General features: G+C 35.8%; 1 pseudogene; it reads right to left on the minus strand.

The window, feature by feature from the left end:
- Positions 1–3,813: 3,813 nt before the first annotated feature.
- On the minus strand, positions 3,814–4,759 carry LOC122747242 (annotated as a pseudogene).
- Positions 4,760–4,960: the final 201 nt, after the last annotated feature.

Genomic DNA, 4,960 nt, shown 5'->3' on the forward strand with positions numbered 1-4,960 from the left:
AGGAATGAGTGCCAAATTTTGTCAAAAGCCTTGTCTGCATCTATTTAGATAATCATGATTTTGGTGAGTTTTCTTATTGATGTTGGTGATTATGTTGATAATTATCCTAATGTTGAACCAGCCCTGCATTCCAGGTATAAATCACACTTGGTCATAGTGTATTATTCTGGTGATACATTTCTGTAATCTCCTTGTGAATATTTCATTTAAGATTTTTTGCATTGATATACATTAGGGAAATTGGTCTACAATTATATTTCTCTATTTTGTCTCATATTTTGTCTCTTTTGTCTCATATTTGTATCATAAAAGGAATTTGGTAGAACACTTATTTTTTTGAAATACTTTATACAGTATTGGAATTAATTGTTCTTTAAATGTTTGGTAAAATTCACTTGTAGACACATTTTTTTTTTCTTAGGGAATTCATCAATGGTTTGTTCAATTTCTTTTTCTAAAATGGGCTAATTTAAATATGTTAATTCCTCTTCAGTTAACCTGGGCAATTTTTATTTTTGCAAATATTCATCCATTTCCTTTAGAATGTATATGTTGCCTTGCTTGCCTCTCCCTTTTGATTGTAAGTATCTTAAGGCCAAGGACTGTCTTTTACTTATTTTTGTACACTCAGTACTTACAAAGTGTCTGTATGATAGGAGATGCTTAATAAATCTTTATAGATTGATGGATTAATTGGCTAATGATATGAGTCTTTTATTATATATCTTATGGAAATTGCAATAAAAAGTTTTCTCATTGAAAGTTTCTTTAGTGACAAGGAAGATTGGGGTGCACCCTCAGAAGAGGATGACAATATCTGGGCCCCTATATCCAAAGCTTCCAAGAAAAATATGAATTGGTCTCAGGCCATAGAGGAGATCAAAAAGGATTTTGAAGAATAAGTAAGAGAGGTAGAGGAAAAAAACAGAAAGAGAAATGAGAATGATGCAGGAGGGTCATGAAAAAAAAAAGGTCAACAGCTTGAAAAGCCAAATTGATCAAATAGAAAATGAAGTACAAAAGCTAAAGATGTCTGAAGAAAATCATTGGTTAAAAATTAGGATTAAGCAAAGAGAAGCTAATAACTTTATGAGAAATCAAGACACAAACAAATCCAAATGAATAAATAAATAGAGGGTAATGTGAAATATATCCTTGGAAAAACAGCTGACCTGGAAAATAGATCCAGGAGAGATAATCTGAAAATTATTGAACTACCTGAGAACCATGACCAAGGAAATAATTTAGACATCACCTTCCAGGAAATCACAGAAAATTGCCCTGATATTCTAGAAATAGAAGGTAAAATAGAAATTGAAAGAATCCACTGGTAACATCCCAAAAGAAATCCCAAAATGAAAACTCTCAGAAATATTATAGCCAAATTGCAGAGCTCCCATGTAAAGGAGAAAATATTTCAAGCAGCCAAAATGAAGCAATTCAAGTACTATGGAGCCACAGTCAGGATAGCAGCTTCCACATTAAAGGATCATAGGGCATGAAATATTATGTTCTGGAGGACAAAGGAACTGAATCACCTATTCAGCAAAACTGAATATAATCTTCCAGCGGGGAAAAATGAAACTTCAATGAAATAGAGGACTTTTAGGAATTTGTTATGAAATGGCCTAAACTGAATAGAAACCTTGCCTTTCAAATACAAGACCCTAGAGAAGTATATAAAGTTAAACAGGGAAGAGAAATCATGAGGGATGTTAAAAGGTTAAACTGCTTACATTCCTACATGGGAAGATGATACTTCTAAGTCATGATAACTTTCTCAGTATTAGGGAAGATGATAGAAATAAATTTAGACAGAAGGCACAGATAGGAACTGATTAGGAAGGGATGATATCTTTAAAGCATTTATTTTTTGTTTATCTTTTTTGTGTGTGGGGTGGTTGGTGTTGGGTGACATGCCTGGGGTTGTGCAGTGAGTGAAGATCTTGTGTCTGAGGTCAGATTTGGGCTCAGGTCCACCTGAATCCAGGGTGGGTTCTTTGTCCACTGTGTCAACTAGCTACCTCATGATGACATCTTTAGGGTAGAATTGAGGGGTGAGAGGAATGCCTTGAGGAAAGGGGAAGGGAAAAGGTAGAATGGGGAGAAACCTAACATAAAAGAAGCAGGAAAGGGCTTATGGAATGGGGGGAGAGATGAGGGAGGAACAGGGCAATGAATGAGCCTTACACTCACCAGAATTGGCTCAAAGATCTTAATGTCATCAGAATTGGTGCAAGGATGGAATAACATACACACTCGAAAAGGTGGAGTAATCTATCTAATCATGCAGGAAAGTAGGAGGGGAAGGGGATAAGGAGGGAGGGGTGAAGGAAGGGAGGGCAGATTGGGGGAGGGCTCAGTCAGAAGCAAATAACTTTTGAAGATGGATAGGCTAAAAGACAATAGAAAAGAGAGTAAATATGGGGAAGGGAATAGGATAGAGGGAAACAGTTAACAATGGTAACTAAAAAAATTTTGAAGCAGAGGCAAGAGTAATGTAAGATGATGATAATAATTGATTGATGGATTGATTATGATGAGAACTGAATGATGATGATGATGTATGTACTTTGCTGGGCTCTTATAAAGAAAATTCATTATCAAGTTAGAGGTACTATATAAATATTATCTATTACTGTTGTTGCAACAATCAAACTCATTGGTTTATTGTAAGGAAATCCCTCTTTAAAGTACTATATGAATGTAGTTTACTATTAAAAAAGTGATGAGCAAGATGCTATCAGAAAAGCCTGGAAAGACCTACATGAACTGATGCAAAATGAAATGTGCTATATACAAAATAACAGCAGTATTGTAAGATGATCTTCTGTGAATGACTTAGTTATTTTCAGCAATGCAATGATCCAAGGCAACTGTGAAGGTCCTATAAAAAGTGCAATCCCTCTTCAGAGAAAGAACTGATGGTATCTGAATACAGATTGAAGCATTTAAAAAAAGAAAGCTATTGCAAGGTCTGAACTAGAGGTCTTGGCTATAAGTAGAGATAAAGGTCCCTATACAAGATGTGTTTAACTCAATTCAATAAACATTTAGCAAATATCTACTAAAAAATTAAATTAAAGAAAAAGAATGGTTGAAAAATTCACAATTTAATCAATGTGAATCAGTGTGTATGTCTTCCCTTAACTCCTCCTGAACTGACAATTTTCATCTTTTCTCATCTTTGCCAAATTCCTAATTTGTTCAATTTGTATTCTTCTTCCTATTATTGATTCATAACAGTTTTTAATACAATTTTAGCTTACAATTCTTCATACAATAGCTCTTTATATACATGGAACACATCTAGTGAATAATGGCTCTTGTCTTAATATATTTACGCTAATTCTCTTCATAGCTTGATTGAATATCAAAGTCTTCTTAACAATGTTTAAGCAAAAATTTTATTTTCCCTAATAAATGGCTTCCTTTTTATTCTAGCTCAAATTCTTAACCTATTAGATGATATTTAACTATGATAAAAACTTTACACTTTCTCAGTAGAAGGTCTACTTCCATTTTATAACATACATTACAAAATCTGCTTCTTGGCCCTAGCTTCCCTCCTTTCCCTTTTCTTCTCTTTCCTTATTTTCCCTTTCTCTCCATTTACATTTCTCTTTCTTCACCATTTCTATAAACATGTGCTGTCATGTAAGAGATATAGAGGTTCACCAAAGATTGTTACAAAATTCGAGAAACTTAGTAAGTGAACCTGAGATATAAAAATGCTGAGTGTATTTTGTTTTCAATGAATATGGTGAATTTATTGATGGTACACAGTATAGTACTCTAGACTCCCCACCCCCCTTATAGGGTTGCTTTGGGATAACAATGTGAATGTGGCATGGGATCCCCATTAAAGGAACATAGCTTAGGCATATGGGCTCCCCAGTGATAGAACTCCTTTTTTGGCTGGGGATGAAGATTTACAGTTTTCCATTTTTCTCCTTGGAGGCCATGTAGACCATAATGTCTACTACATGGTTGCTATAACCATACCCAGCTTCACAAAATGGTCAATGAGGGCTATGCCAGTGCCAGCATCAAAGGCAGAAGTGTGGGTATTGCTGTTAAAGTCACAGGATACAACATGGTCTACTGTGTAGCCCAAGATGGCCTTAAAGGGTCCCTCTGATACTTGCTTTGCCACTTTCTTGATATCATCATATTTGTCAGGTTTCTTCAAGGTCAGATCAACAATAGACACATTGGGAATCAGAACACATAAAACCATGCCTGTGAGCTTCCCGTTCTGTTCAGGTATGACGTTGCCTACAGCCTTAGCAGCACCAGTGGAAGCAGGGATGATATACTGGATGGCACCACACCCATCATGCCGCATTTGCCAAAGAGGCTATTTACTGTCTTTTGGGTAGCAATAATGGCATGAACTATAGTCATGAGTCCCTTCATGATGCCAAAGTTGTCACAAATCATCTAGGACAATGTGGCCAAACAGTTGATAGTACAGGAGGCATTACTGAAAATCTTAAGGGAATTATCCTATTTCTCGTGGTTAATTCCCATTATGAACATTGGGACATTAGCAGAAGGGGCAATAATAATAAGCTCCAGCCTTTTCCATGGTGGTAAATACACTAGTAGACTCTACAACATACTTGGCAATAGCATCTCCCCATTTAATATTGGTGGGGTCATGCTCCTGGAAGATGGTAATGACTTTTCCAGTGATCACCAGATTTCCATTGTCAGCCTCTACAGTGCACTTGAACTTGCCATGGGTGGAATCATATTGAAGAGAATTAGTATAGATATATCAAAACAAGGCTATTATTCACGGGATATGTTCCATGTATAAAAAGAGCTATTATGTGAAGAATTGTATGATAGAAACCATATTAAAAACTATTATGAAATGTCATGGATGGCCACCATGTGTACTTCGCCAGAGTTGAATGCAGCTCTGGTCACCAGGGGTCCAATACAGCCAAAT

The sequence above is a fragment of the Dromiciops gliroides genome, chromosome 3 (assembly GCF_019393635.1).
Source record: "Dromiciops gliroides isolate mDroGli1 chromosome 3, mDroGli1.pri, whole genome shotgun sequence".
Lineage (NCBI taxonomy): Eukaryota > Metazoa > Chordata > Mammalia > Microbiotheria > Microbiotheriidae > Dromiciops > Dromiciops gliroides.